General features: G+C 42.2%; 1 long non-coding RNA gene across 1 annotated transcript; it reads right to left on the reverse strand.

Annotated features, from left to right (window-relative positions):
• Nucleotides 1-3,479: 3,479 nt before the first annotated feature.
• LOC143415610 (uncharacterized) lies at nucleotides 3,480-13,981 on the reverse strand. The gene is made up of 3 exons (XR_013096028.1): nucleotides 7,397-13,981; nucleotides 4,698-5,026; nucleotides 3,480-4,617 (listed from the first exon to the last, which is right to left on the reverse strand). It is a non-coding gene; the product is annotated as an uncharacterized LOC143415610 (long non-coding RNA).
• Between the last annotated feature and the right edge of the window lie 2,464 nt (nucleotides 13,982-16,445).

Genomic DNA, 16,445 nt, shown 5'->3' on the forward strand with positions numbered 1-16,445 from the left:
GTAAGAACAAGATCCGGGCCATCAACACGTACGCCCTGCCCGTGATCAGGTACCCTGCTGGGGTAATAGGCTGGCCAAAGGAGGAGATAGAAGCCACTGACATAAAGACAAGAAAGCTCCTTACCATGCATGGAGGGTTTCACCCCAAATCCAGCACCCTGAGGCTGTACGCTAAGCGGAAGAAAGGGGGCCGGGGACTGGTGAGTGTCAGCACCACAGTCCAGGATGAGACAACGAACATCCAAGAATACATTGGGAAGATGGCCCCAACTGACCGAGTGCTCAGTGAATACCTCAGGCAGCAGAAACCCAAGAAAGAGGAGGGAGACGAGGAACCATCATGGAAGGACAGGCCCCTGCACGGTATGTACCACCGGCAGATAGAGGAGGTGGCTGATATCCAGAAATCCTACCAGTGGCTGGACAAAGCTGGACTGAAAGACAGCACAGAAGCACTAATCATGGCAGCACAAGAACAAGCTCTGAGCACAAGATCCATAGAGGCTGGGGTCTATCACACCAGGCAAGACCCCAGGTGCAGGCTGTGTAAAGATGCCCCAGAGACAATCCAGCACATAACAGCAGGGTGCAAGATGCTAGCAGGCAAGGCATACATGGAACGCCATAACCAAGTGGCCGGCATAGTGTACAGGAACATCTGTGCCGAGTATAACCTGGAAGTCCCGAGGTCAAAATGGGAGATACCCCCAAGGGTGGTGGAGAATGACCGAGCTAAGATCCTGTGGGACTTCCAGATACAGACGGACAAAATGGTGGTGGCTAACCAACCGGACATAGTGGTGGTAGACAAACAGAAGAAGACGGCCGTAGTGATCGATGTAGCGGTTCCGAATGACAGCAATATCAGGAAGAAGGAACACGAGAAGCTGGAGAAATACCAAGGGCTCAGAGAAGAGCTCGAGAGGATGTGGAGGGTGAAGGTAACGGTGGTCCCTGTGGTAATCGGAGCACTAGGTGCGGTGACTCCCAAGCTAGGCGAGTGGCTCCAGCAGATCCCGGGAACAACATCGGAGATCTCTGTCCAGAAGAGCGCAGTCCTGGGAACAGCTAAGATACTGCGCAGGACCCTCAAGCTCCCAGGCCTCTGGTAGAGGACCCGAGCTTGAAGGATAAACCGCCCGCAGGGGCGTGCTGGGTGTTTTTTATATATATATATACATACATATAGCCACTGGATATCCTACCAGTGGCTGGACAAAGCTGGACTGAAAGACAGCACAGAGGCACTAATCATGGCAGCACAAGAACAAGCTCTGAGTACAAGATCCATAGAGGCTGGGGTCTATCACACCAGGCAAGACCCCAGGTGCAGGCTGTGTAAAGATGCCCCAGAGACAATCCAGCACATAACAGCAGGGTGCAAGATGCTAGCAGGCAAGGCATACATGGAACGCCATAACCAGGTGGCCGGCATAGTGTACAGGAACATCTGTGCCGAGTATAACCTGGAAGTCACGAGGTCAAAATGGGAGATGCCCCCAAGGGTGGTGGAGAATGACCGAGCTAAGATCCTGTGGGACTTCCAGATACAGACGGACAAAATGGTGGTGGCTAACCAACCGGACATAGTGGTGGTAGACAAACAGAAGAAGACGGCCGTAGTGATCGATGTAGCGGTTCCGAATGACAGCAATATCAGGAAGAAGGAACACGAGAAGCTGGAGAAATACCAAGGGCTCAGAGAAGAGCTCGAGAGGATGTGGAGGGTGAAGGTAATGGTGGTCCCCGTGGTGATCGGAGCACTAGGTGCGGTGACTCCCAAGCTAGGCGAGTGGCTCCAGCAGATCCCGGGAATAACATCGGAGATCTCTGTCCAGAAGAGCGCAGTCCTGGGAACAGCTAAGATACTGCGCAGGACCCTCAAGCTCCCAGGCCTCTGGTAGAGGACCCGAGCTTGAAGGATAAACCGCCCGCAGGGGCGTGCTGGGTGTTTTTATATATATATATATATATATATATATATATATATATATATATGTATATATATATATATATGTATATATATATATATATATGTATATATATATATATATATATATATATATATATATATGACACCACGGTGATTGGCCTCATCAGTGACAATGATGAGGCCGCCTACAGGGAGGAGGTGGATCGTGGTGCGACAGAAACAACCTGCTGCTTAACACCGAGAAGACCAAGGAGCTCATCGTGGACTACAAGAGGAATGCTGACCCACATCCACCCATCCACATTAAGGGGACGGCTGTGGAGTGTGTGAGCAGCATCAAGCTCCTGGGAGTCTACATCTCCGAGGATCTCATCTGGACGACCAACTGCTCCAAGCTGGTCAAAAAGGCTCACCAGCGCCTCCTCTTCTTGAGGACTCTGAGGAAGAACCACCTGTCCTCAGACATCCTGGTGAACTTCTATCGCTGCACCATTGAGAGCATCCTGACCAACTGTATAACAGTCTGGTACGGGAACTGCTCTGCCTCGGACCGGAAGGCGTTGCAGAGGGTCGTGAAAACTGCCCAGTGCATCGCCGGAGCACCACTTCCTGCCATAAAGGACATCTACAGGAAGCGGTGTCTTAAAAGGGCTGGGAAAATCATCAAAGACCCCAGTCACCCATCACATGGACTCTTCACCCTCCTGCCCTCTGGGAGCCTCCGGACTAAGACCACCAGGTACCGGAACAGCTTCTTCCCCACAGCTGTCAGACTCCTGAACTCTGCCTCCTGACATCTGACCCACGTTAAACTCATGGACTGAACATACACACACCCACAACCACCTACACACACAATGGACAACTGTACCCTCAAACACACAATAATAACATGGACTGAACCACCACTCACAACCTCTAGCACTTTATATAGCCTCTGTAGAAATTATCCACATATCTCACTTATCTTAACTGCACTACTGTATAGTTCTGTGTAAATAATCATTCTGTACATACGATAATTTTTAATCCTACAACTGTTTATAACTTGCATAGTTCACATTTCTTTATAACTGTATATCTCAGATTTCTGTATAGTTTTTTATTTCATATTTATATCCTGTTCATAGCCTTTACATAGCTTGTACTCACTACAGCCTGTACATACTTATAGTTATAAAATATTCATAACATACTTCATACCGTGTACTTTATAACATACCATAATAGACCCTTTTTCGTAATATACTTACATATCTATATTATTGGTAATATATATTGTAATATATCTATATCACTAAAGCACTTCTGGATGGATGCAAACTGCATTTCGATGCCCTGTACCTGTGCATGTGCAATGACAATAAAGTTGAATTCTATTCTATTCTATTCTATTTTATATATATATATATATATATATATATATATATATATATATATATATATATATATATATATATATGTATATATATATATATATATATATATATATATTTACTGTATCTACAGGAATTTGCTAGCTTAACATGGTATTAGCTTAGTTCTTAATTGAAAGACTGGCAGTATGACAGCAGCAAGTGACACCAACACTTTCCTGCTCAGTTAGTCACACCTCAGTTAGTCAGTTGTATTCCCGAGGCCAGAGGAGGTGACATTTAAGTAAATCTGAAAATGTTGGCTCAGGATAACCATAAATTAGGTAAAAAAATTACATTGACAGTAATGGGCGATCGTGGCTCAAGAGTTGGGAGTTCGCCTTGTAATCGGAAGGTTGCTGGTTCGAGCCCTGACTTGGACAGTCTTGGTCGTTGTGTCTTTGGGCAAGACACTTCACCCGTTGCCTACTGGTGGTGGTCAGAGGGCCCGGTGGCGCCAGTGTCCGGCAGCCTCACCTCTGTCAGTGCGCCCCAGGGTGGCTATGGCTACAATGTAGCTTGCCATCACCAGTGTGTGAATGGGTGGATGACTGGTTGTGTAAAGCGCTTTGGGGTCCTTAGGGACTAGAAAAGCGCTATACAAATACAGGCCATTTACCATTTAATGACACCCGGATTAAATCAACACCAGCAAGTAATACTGTCAGAATTAACAAAGCGCTGGTTGATCAAGAGTGGCAGCAATCTGATCTTGTGGAGGGAAATGTTGTTTGGTAGTGGAGTGAGTAACCAAATGCAGGTCTCAGCAGGCATAAGTCAAACTTAAAACACAGCTTACCCAGCTAACACAGCTAACAAGTAACCAAACATGGCAAAGAAAAACCAGACACCGGTGACTCAAGTTAGCAACTTGGGAAACAAAACTGAACACAATACATACAGGACAAGAGACAGAATAACCAGTATAAAACACAAAACTGACACACCAAAGTAAAATTATAATGTAAAAACTGGTTGAGAAAGGCAATTCTTATTGGTTGTGCTTGTATCTCATGCTCAGTGGTGCAGTGAAACTACACCAACACCCTTTGTGCAGGTTTTTGCACTAAGGGTGTTGGTGTAGCTTAATTTTAGCTGATGCTGACTCTCAGAGAGAAGCTGACCTTGCAAAATAAAAAATACATACTAGGACGACGGAGACACCACACGAAAACAAGCAAAACGTTTTTGCATTAAAAACATTTCCTAAGAGTATTTAACTCTTACCTTCTGATGAAAGTAATGAAGGTGCCTGAACTGAGGGATTTCCTGTTGGATGAAAGAACATTTTGAATCATGGCCTCTTAAAAGTGATTTATTAATTAGATTAGATAGTAATTTATTAATACCTTGAGTTGGTTCCTCCGAGAAACTCAGTATAATGTTGTGCCTGCATATTGCATTACTGTGTTGAGTGTCTCTTTTCTCAGACTGACCTTGACTCATCATCTCTAAAATGGATGTCGCCAATTCTATCACATGGTCAGTAGTATATGTCTGCACCATCAAATCTATAGTTTCCAGTCTGTTTGCTTTCTCCAGATGGCACTTCCGAATGGTAGTGAAATCACCTACAGGTACATTCTGTAGGTACCAGTGGAAATGTTTCAGCTCCTCTTCTCCCAGATTCTGCAGCATATACAACAGCTGCTCATGTACAGACCGTTCCATATTGCATCTATAGACACATTAAAAACATCAATGCAGAGACAATGTAATCTTTTACTAATGTACATTTACAAAGAAATATGTAATATTTCTTACTTTTTTGAGAAGGTTATGTATGTGTGGTTGTTTAGGACTACAGTGAATAGGGGGGTGCTTGTTCCACAAACTGCGGTTACAGTACTTTTGCATATAAAAGAAAATCTGTTACATTTCAGGTCTTGTCAATGATTTCACAAAACACTGAAAAACCCTATCAACATGAGATCCTTGGGCAAGATACTAACCCCAAATTGCTTTCCGATGCATCCATCGGAGTGTGAATGTTAGTCAGAAAGCACTAAGAAAAATGTGCTTGTGTCAATGGGCACAAGTTATATAACACGCTTTGAGTGCTCAGAAAAGCGCTATATAAGAACTAGTGCATTTACCATTGGAATCTGGTGACTTCTGGTTAGGCCAGATGGAACAGACCCATCATAACTTTACATATGAAAACAGATTTTTTGGTTATCGTAACATTAGATAAAATAAAGACTTAATAGATTTAGTGAGTGAAAAAGAAACAGTCAGCAGCCTACACCTATTGCAGCATAACTAAAGGGAGGATTCAGGGTCACCTGGTCCAGCCCTAACTATATGCTTTAGCAGAAAGGAAAGTTTGAAGCCTAATCTTAAAAGTAGAGATAGTGTCTGTCTCCTGAATCCAAACTGGAAGCTGGTTCCACAGAAGAGGGGCCTGAAAACTGAAGGCTCTGCCTCCCATTCTACTTTTAAATACTCTAGGAACAACAAGTAGGCCTGCAGTGTAAAAGCGAAGTGCTCTAATAGGCTGATATGGTGGTGACTGTGCTGAAGAGGAAGCGTGTGTGTGGATTACGCCCTCTCTCTGGAGCCCCTTCCAACTCACTGCACATATATGTAGCACTGAGTTGTTCCCTGTTGTAAATAAACTGTCTTCTTTTGATTGCAAAGAACTCTGTCTGCACGTGAGTCCATCCAGTAGCCATGACACTAAAATTAAGTTATTGACTTGTTGAATGCTTTGACATAACTTGTTTTGGTTAATTATTCAGTTTTGTTTACCAAGCGTTATTTTGCGATCTTATTAGACAAACATGATGCTCGTTCGGTTAGCTTGCTAGATCTGGAGACTTGGAGCTGTTTCTTTGGTGAGAAAAGTAACAGTTGCAGTTGCTAAACATGCTGAAATGCTTGGTCACCATTGTTGTTATAATTTTGTACCAAGTCAGCTGCCTTAAACGAACAGTATGGATTAAATCCTTTAGTTTCATGAGTGGTGGGGACGAGATTACGATTTATTACAATTATTACAAGTAAAGAAAAGTGGAAGCAATTAAAAAAAATCCCTAAAAGTCAGCTGTGGTGGAAGATTCTAAAATAAAATTGCTTCTGTCAGATTCAGAAGTGTTTTCATTAAAATGTAAACATTAGGGACTGTTGTGATATTTTGATACCATGATAGCATTTACAGGATATTGTTTTATACAGGAAAACTGTTACTCAATAAGGCCCATCTACTAGTTGTTTTTCTCTTTCTCTGTGACCCAAGAATTAATGTGTAGGACTCACAGGCTGGTCCCCCAAGGTCGAAAACACCACAGAGACGAGACCACTTCCTTACTCCCATCCTCCCTTTTTCTTTATCTCCTGGAAAAGGCTCGTTAAAGGCTAGGTGGTTTGTTTCAGAATTCACTAATGAAAGAACTCTGTATTTTATGTCTAGGAGTGTATTTTGCTGGGATGATCATAAATTGTAGCTGAACTGATAAACTACACACAGGATACTTCTTTGCTCACAAGGCAGGAAGACGTTTCCTTATTTGGTCTGTACCGGTTTGAACTGGGAAAGCTGACACACGAACCTTTTTTTCTCTATATAAACTGCTGTGTATCAAATAAACCTTTGAGTCGATTTGGGAAGACAACCTGAAGCAGTCTGTGTTTCCTTGTTCTCCCAAGCTGCTCCCGACGTCGTAACTAACCCAGCTGAATGGCATACCTGAGTGTTACTTTGAATAATTAGGAATCTTATAAGGAAAGGACAAAACTCTGCTTATCGCTCGTGCCTTGGAGGGAAAACCGGGATGGACATTTTTTCCTTCAGGGACAACGTCTGATTTAACAGCATGTTCAGGACATAAATATAGAAGTAGTATTTTAATTTTATAACAAGTTCAGCTATTAAAGTGCAGAGCAGAAAATGGGGAAATGTTCAAATGGAGCAGACAAACTTAGAGAGAACAGAGAAGAAAATTCAAGGATCTCAAACCTTTAAAGAACGAAGTGCCTCTAATGTCTGAGTGTAAAGATTAATTCAAAAAGAGCCCTGCTGCTGCTCTTATTCCAGATTTATACTCACATGTGCTAAAAGACGGAAGACAGCAGCCTCGTTGGTCCAGCTGTGAGTCCGTCGCCGTGAACTATGGAATGGCAAATTTGTGCTTTTTGTGCTGGAACTAAGCTGCATACAGCTGATGTTAGCCAGGAAAGCATTACCTTGACATGGAGCTTCAGACAAACACGATAATTTCAGGTCAGGAAAGAGAATTGAAATTTTAATGAGGAACCAAACACTGAAGAGGCATTTATAGGGAAATTAGAATTGAGCAAAAGCAGAAATGGATCTGTGTGGATCAGCTGCACTTTGACAGAAACTTTTATACCGAGAATATTTCCTACATATTTTAGACATGAAGCAAAAATGTATTTGATTTCTTACATGTTCATGGACGGATGGACGTGTTTAAACTGCTTCAATGTCCCATGTCTTCTATTTAAGTATGTCTGTCTGTGCTGATTTGTCGCCCTCTCGAGGTCAAAACACAAAGTGCATGATGTCAGAGGTCAAAGGTCAGAGCTCCTGTCGGTCTGAGGGCGGCCTCATGCTGGAGAAGGATGGAGTCTGACCTGAGCCAGTGTTTGACATGAACACATCAGCATTGCTGTCAGTGAGCCTAACGACAGCCGTTAGCATCATTTTAGTGTTTCAGTCATTTAAAAACACTTCCTGTCACTGTGGAGGTTAATAACCATAACCATTTTAGTCTCTTTGCATCTTTAAATGCAAATCCATCCAGACTGTAGCAGAGCAAAAGAAGGTGGAAGCTGTTCTATGATGTTCCTGTTTCCAGCTCAGACGTGTTAAACGCTGCTGCTGTGCTACATTTGTCACTTCCTGCTTTCACTACCATCCATGTCAAAGTGCTGATGTCATCTTAACACTTTAACACTAAGTCTGACATTTATTCACTGTCATCACAAACACACACAGCTGGACTAGCACCCAGACAAAGGTCTGAAAAGCTGAAAATCAGCATTTGATTATTATTATTACATATCCTGTTTTTGTGGATGCACTTTTCTATCTGTCAGTGCTGAAGCAGACGTCACTGATCACATGACTCTGAGGGATGTTTCCAGCACCTTGCTGAGTCTGAGCCATGAAGATTTAAGGCTCAGCTCTGAAGGCAAAGCAGGTCTGAGCCTATGTTAGCAAGCTGTACCTAATAAAGTGGCAGCAAGGACTCAGTCAGTAATGATCAAAGCCAGCAGGGGGCAGCACAGAGAGGTGATGTCATAGAAGCAGGCTGACATCAGACTGGTCATATTCCACAATCTATACCTGAAATAATCACCAAACACACGGCAGAGCAGAAACATGTGGAAACATCTGGACCTCAGTCTCAGCCTCAGACCTGCTCCTCTGCTTCCTGTTTACAGCGCACACATCATGCTGTGTACTGAGAGTCATGTGGTCAAAGCGAGGACCTGGTACTCTGACAGAGAGCTAGCACAGTTATCCTAATGTGTGACATCACTTCTAACCAGAGAGCATTCAGCTTTCACAGCAGCCAACATCCTGTCACACTGAGCATGTGCAAACACAGCAGCCAACATCCTGTCACACTGAGCATGTGCAAACACAGCTCTCAGCTTCCATCACTCACAAGCTCCAGCCTCCACTTAAAAGCCCAGAACAAAGCTTGTGACCAACACAGCGCAGACAGAGGTGATGTCCACACTCTGTTTCTGGGTGGGAAACTCAGCTGTGGGTGTGGCTGTTCCTCCCCTACAATCTCTGATGTCACAGCTGCTAAATTAGACTGAAGCCAGACTCAAACAGAAAACAGCCTCAAAGACTCAGAGAGAGCGCTGCTCCATCTCTAGACCCAAATATATGTTCCAACACCACGCTGCAATGCATCTTGGGATAGGGTGGGCCCACCTGTCCTTCAAATCCAGGGAGAAGGAGGACATGTTTGTGGGAGCCTGGGAGCCTGGGAGTCTGGACGGCCTTTGTGGCCTCGCTGTTATGTCATCAACCTTCAGAGGAAGCAGAGGCTGAATTCAAACACAGCCGCTGACTTCCTGTGTTCTGCTCTGACAGCTGCCATGTGTCACAGCCTGGATAATAAAGCCATCAAACTTCACTCAGCTCCAATAACACCATCAGTGTTTGATGTCCAGAGGATTCATCAGCTTTAACCATGATAGAAGCAGGAAGTTAAGATGAACCATGTTGTGCCTGAAGGACAAAGCTGAAACATACAGATGTGTACAGATGTGTCAAGCTTTGGACGTAAACACAGGTGGAAAACGAAGCAGCAGTCATGTTTGGAGGCTCACTGAAATCATCCCAGCTGACAGTAGAAAAGTTTGACTTTTAAAAGCAGCAAATGTATTTAATGAATCATTTTTAGAACTTCAAAGCTTCAAGTCTATATACAAGCTTTACATGAAATGAAGCAAATGCAAACTCAGCTATCATCTATACAAATACTTTAAAGTGTTTCCACTACAATCAGTTTCAGTTTTATGCAAGTTAGCATATGACAAATAAAACTGTCACAAAGTCAATATTGCAATTATATGTATTTTCACAGGACTGTAAAACTTGATTATTGGGCTTCATTTATGTACTGAACAGTTATTTAAGATTAGTTAGTAAATAACAATTAGCTTATGTTGTTCATGAGACCAAAATCATCTCACTTTGGTAATGTAAATATAATATGGCCAATATGAAAGTTATTATTACATTAATCGTTATTAGTTATTACAGCAGTGAACTTGAACTCTGTGTCGAATACTGAGCTTCAGTAAAGATTCAAGTTTTAGTTATTTATATTTCCTATCACCTTAAATCTTCACAGTCTCTGTTACGCCTTTTCCATTAGTACTTAGCTCGGCTCATCACAGCTCCACTTGGTTCTTATGGTTTAAGTGGAGGAGAGGAAGACAAGAGCGAGTGAGGGAACATGAGGTAGAGCACAGACATGACAGGCTGGGGAAACATGATGGAATAAAACACAAGGAGAGGAAACCAGGCACAAGGACTCACACAACTAAATAAATACAGAGGGCAAAGACACAAGGGAAAATATAATAAACCATACTGGACAGAATAACCTAGGAACCATAGAATACAAGTGAACTCAAAAATAATAGAGAATTATCAAAATTGCATGAAAATTCAAAACACTGCATCAAAATGGGGGACCATGATAGATATAGTGGGATTCATATTAGATTCTTTATGAGTGTGGGTTGTTGTTATTCAGCCTGGTTCTATGCACCTGTTTTTAGCTTTAACATGTCTGCACAGCACTGTGTAGGAGTGTTTATTACAAGCACACGAACAAGCTCTTGTTTCACTGTTTACAGAGAGGAAATCTGCTTCTGTGAATCAGCCTGCAGTACAGAAAGGAGTTCCAGCAGAACAGCTCATTCCTGTGGTCACAGTCAAAGGAATGTGTTGCTAAGCAGCAGTTATTATTCCATGTGTGGAGTTGTTGACTTTTCTTTCTGTGACTCCACCCAGATTAAAGAGTGGACTTTGGATTTTCCTCTTTTTCTGTGACTGTTACTGTCAGGGGTGCAGACATTTGTTCACAAGTAAGAGAAATAAGACACTGCAGACCGACTCAGAGAGTTTTAAGACATGCGCATGGGTGTGTGCCTCTCAGCAAAATCACACACACTCAAGCGCAGGCTGGTTGCTTTATTTATAAGGCAAAATGAGTTACATAGTACTTCCTCTTTTAACAGAAAGGGGAAAGTTCAGACATTATCTCAGCTTATCTGACCTCTACACACAAACTAAAAATAAAAACATAGAAGTATATCATGCTTATCTGACATCACACACACTGGGTTAAAGAATACATCTTATATCATGACTTGTCAAACATCTCAGACACTGAAGTAAGGAATGCATTATATTCTCCTTAACAATAAGCTTGGTTATGTGAAAATATATGAACACTCGATTATAAGGCACACTTGATTATACTTGATTTCATAAAAATCCTCTCACAGTTACACAAATGTGATCCTTCACCATCACTGACGGTTTTCAGATGTTCAGGAGTTTGTCTCATAGCAAAAAATATTACCTTTATCAGGTTCTGGGAAGATATTTTAAATATTCACTAAACTAACTTTTTTATTTTTGTCACAGTTTGAAGTTTAGGATTTATTCTGTTTGTAGTAATATTGACTCCTAATATTCACAGCTCTGCTCCACAAACACAACATATCATTCTTTGATTTCTGCGGTCAAATATTTTCTTCCAGGAGTGTCACTGCAGGGAATCAAACCTGGTCCTGCAGTTTGTTCCTCCTGACATGTATCTGAGTATAAATGCAGTCTGTGCTCATTAACTGAGGCTGTCCTGCTTCTAAGTTCGCCTGCTTTAATTTAAAGGTGACATGAATCCACGTAAAGCTTTCAGTGAGAGTAAACACAGAGAATCAAAGCATCAACATGAAGAGTCTGAGAAACTGAATCAAGCACATGAACAAAGACTTCCTGACTCTGACTGAACACCTGAAGTCCAGTCTACAAGATGAGCTGTGAAGGTGACTGTGAGCCAGTAAAGATCCACTAAACTCTGCTGTGTTTGAAACAGCTGCAGGGTTTTCAGCCTGAGCTGAATCGAATGAATGAAGCTGTGTGTGAGCTTTAAAAGAAGAAGCCCTGTTAGAGATGCTGCTCACTGACAGGAGAATTCACGTCAAATCAAAGGTTACTGAAGAGACAACTCATTATAATGAAGCTTTCATCAAGCTGGGTATTATAGTATCTGGGGTCTTGCCAGTTTGATACAAAGATCCATTAATTCTTAAATCAACAGATTTAATGCAGACTAAACGTATTCTCTGTGTTTTTCTACTTTTAATAGAAAATCTTATGTGCTGCGTTCAATGAGTCCCTCCTCTCTGACTGTTACTGACACTCAGCACAGCCACCAACTGACTGTACTTAACTGCTGTGAGAAAAATAACAGAAAAAAATAGAAACGCAACAAACAAAGTGAATTTTGGGGGGCTGTGATTGTTCCTTAAAAAAAAAGAAGAAAATTCAGTCCCTGGTGAGGGAGGCGGGCTCTAGCCCCTAGTGATGGGATTTCTGGCTCTTTTTAGAGAACCGGCTCTTTCGGCTCGGCTCACTAAAAAGAACCGGCTCTTCAGGTTTTGGTTGCTTTAATTAATTTATTATTAACAACAATATAAAATTATGCACAGAATGAATTACTAATGTAAAAAAAACTATTGTTTTATTTATATATATTTATATATAAATATATGCAGTGGCCCCTAGAGACAAAGCACGTAAAAACTCAAAAACACATTTCTAGCATGAACTGAACTTCAAAGCAGAGCTACTAGATCACTTAAATTACACAATTGAAAGCATGTGTGTATTGTTTGTGTATTTATACACAGGCACTCATATATATTCAAATAATTTAAAAAATGTTCATTTTCCTGTTACTACCACACACCAAATCTGGTCGTTGGTACTTCCTGGCTTGTGTAGCCACCAGGTAACAAAAGCTCAACACTGCCCCCTAGCATCCTGGAGCACTTCTGTTGTGTTTTATACATGTTTTGTCCTAGTGGCCACCGTAAATATACTTTTATTTATTTACTCCACATAAAATGTAATAAATAAATCATATAATACAAAAACCAACTCTTCACATTTCAACTTTTAACTATTTAAATTTTCAGCTTTTTCCTTTTAAACAAATTTAAAGTGAAACAACACAAAACACTGCAAACCACAACACAATAAAATATAAATATGAAAAAATATGAAAACAAAAAGAAGATGCATATTCTCTGTCATATGGACCTGCATGAATAAACTTTCTGAATCCTTTATCATCTGCAGCGGAAAATAGTTGTGGATGATTACTGTACCTTTATATATTACTATACTATACTATACTATACTATATTATACCTTTCTAATGTGACGTTGTTGTCCCTGGCTCTCTTTCTCTCCCTCTGTCTCTGTTCCTGTGCTACTGCAAGTGTAACTACCGCCCCTCCTCCCCTTCCCAGCGTAAAGCACAAGGCTCACGTGCGGAGTGAAGCGGAAAAAACGTGCGAGAGAGAGAGAGAGGGTGAGAGAAAAAAAAAAAAAACACGTCTCCCAATAAGGAGCCGGCTCACGTCGTTCACTTCAAAGAGTCAGATCTAAGAGCCGTTTCGTTCGTGACCGACACATCACTACTGGCCCCTCAGGCCCACCCACAAACAACTCTGGGTTTTTCCTTCTTTCCCAAACTTTTTCTCTCCTGATCTTTGTGTCTTTCCTGACGCTGATCGTCTCCATGTGAAAGTAAGTGAGGCAGTGTCTAAAGTTTTCCTGACTTACATCAGCTTTATTCAGCATTAGTTCTTCTGTGAAACAGCAGCAGAGTTACCTGATGGTCAGCAGCTGACACATTGAATGCGGAATGAAGTCATCCAGAGAGCCGCTCCAGAGACTCTGAGCTCTGGTCTTTATACTCAGAGAAAGAGGTCACAGTTGGTTTCATAAGCTGTGTCCCAATCCAGCGACCGCACGCTCCGGAGTACGCGCAGTTCGCGTACTAGGTACAGCACGTACTAGGAAGTACGAGAAGTGCGGATGTGACAGCAGAGTGAAGCTGACCCCCCACCCACTTGAAACGTAAAGGCAAATAGGCGGAGCGGTTAGTGCTACTTTATTTTATAGGTCATTCAAATGTCACCATCCCCCCAGACTGCTCCAAAACAGACCAAAATGGTCTCCTTTTTTAGTGCTACGTTTGTGCAGATTTGTGCAGGTAAAATTAGTAGGGCAGGGACAGTTAGCAGGGCAGGGATAGCTCAGTAGGTAGCGTGGTCGCCCCATGATCGGAAGGTCGGGGGTTCGAATCCACTAAATGGCTATCCTGAGGTACCCTCACTGCTCCCCGAGAGGTTCACTGAGTGAGTGAGTCAAATGAAGAGAAAAACAAGTAGTTTCCCCACAGGGATCAATAAATATTAGCGTTTGTGCTGCTACGGTTTCTGAGATATTCTGTTATGGTATTACTGCTGAAAAATGTCTTTTTAAAATGACTTTGCGCTTTGTGTGTTCACTTGTTCAATAAAGTTTTGTTAAAAAAAACTTGTGTTATTCTATTTAATCAGCTAAATTTGTAATGAGTGTAATTTTTTTTTATTTCAATTTCTTTACTTCAATCACTTTTCGTTCATAAACCTACGATGCAAATCTTGAGGATTTTTTTTAGAGTGGATTAAAAAAACTATTGAAAACTACATTTGAACATTTTACACTCCCATGAACACTTTTTGAGAAACGAACAAGCTAGCAGTCTTTTGCATCAAATGCACATTTTTTGGTAGAAATTAGTATTTATTGGCATTACTGTGTCTGAAGGATTCCTAGAACAGCGTGTTAAATCTGATTTCTGAACAAGGTAAGCTTACATTTAAAATACTGCAGTTTTAGTTACTGAGTTAATACATGATATAGCTAACTCTCTGGATCAAAGGGATTTTTTTTCAATGCTAAACATTTTACAGCAATTGCAAATTTGCAAATCGAAGAATACAACACGTGTTAATGGGTTAAACACTCAGACTCAAGTCAATAAAACTCACAAATTAAATAGCTCCATCGTAAAAACAAGAATTCAACAAAATATGAAAGTGTAGATTGGGGGAGGGGTATGGGCTCAAAATGTGGTCATAAATATTTTGTACTTGTAAAAAAGATTTGTATGTGTAAAAAAGATTTGTGAGTAGCCAGCAGTTCAGCGCAGGTTTTGAGGCAGGAGGGTGAAACACCATCTGGTCCGGGGGCTTTCCTGGGCTTCTGTTTCTGAAATAGAATCCAGGAATTTCCTTTCCAGGGTGGTGATCTGGTCAGCCAGCTCGCACAGTGCGTTGTTTGGCCTGAGGAGGGATGTAAACTCCGACCAGCATGAAGGAAGAAAACTCCCACGGTGAATAAAACGGTTTACATCCATCCATTCGCTTCCTCTTATCCTTTTCAGGGTCACGGGGGGCGCTGGAGCCTATCCCAGCTGTCATAGGGCGAGAGGCGGGGTACACCCTGGACAGGTCGCCAGTCTGTCGCAGGGCCAACACACAGGGACAGACAACCATTCACACTCACATTCACTCGCACATTCACACCTAGTGACAATTTGGATTATCCAATTAACCTATCCCCACAAGTTGCATGTCTTTGGACGGCGGGAGGAAGCCGGAGTACCCGGAGGGAACCCACGCAAACACGGGGAGAACATGCAAACTCCACACAGAAAGACCCCGGCCTGATGGTGGAATTGAACTCAGGACCTTCTTGCTGTGCGGCAACAGTGCTAACCACCGTGCCTAAAACGGTTTACAATTGATGAAAAAAGTTTCCAAGTTTGGGCTGCAGTGTTTCTGTAACACTGTGACATCAGTACACCAACCTCCATTAATGTAGAAGCAGACTCCACCACCCTTTGTTTTCCCTGAGAGCTTCGTTTCGCAGTCCACCCGGTGAAGTTGGAAGCCCGGCAGATTTAAGACAGCGTCTGGGACTCAACTGAACTCAACTGGGACCCAACTGAACCAGGTTTCAGTGAAGCAGAGTTCAGCAGAGCCTGCAAAGTCCTTGTCAGTCCGGTTTAAGAGCAGTAATTCGTGGACTTTGTTTGGAAGAGAGCGGAGACGCCAACATAGTTTCATTAGCGCACCAGGGCGACTCCCCCGTCTACGTCTCCTCCAGGAGCCACAGAGAGCTGCTGCGCATCCAACTAAAATCTCCCAAAAACTTTCTGGGTTTGTGAAAAATGGATAAGAACTATTGTGACACGACTGCCTGATGTTTAGCAGTTGATCTCTGGAGAAAGTGATGTGTTCTGAGTAACCAAAAGCGTAGAAAATAAACAAAAACAAGAAAAGTGCAAGAGAGCGCAGTACCGAGGCTGCCATCCGTGGCACCATCTAGAAAGTTTCTTTCGTGGAGATACGGTGGCTTTCAAAAGTATTCGGCCCCCTTGAACTTTTCCACATTTTATCACATTACAGCCACAAACATGAATCAATTTTATTGGAATTCCACGTGAAAGACCAACACAAAGTGGTGCACA

The sequence above is a fragment of the Maylandia zebra genome, unplaced genomic scaffold (assembly GCF_041146795.1).
Source record: "Maylandia zebra isolate NMK-2024a unplaced genomic scaffold, Mzebra_GT3a scaffold01, whole genome shotgun sequence".
Lineage (NCBI taxonomy): Eukaryota > Metazoa > Chordata > Actinopteri > Cichliformes > Cichlidae > Maylandia > Maylandia zebra.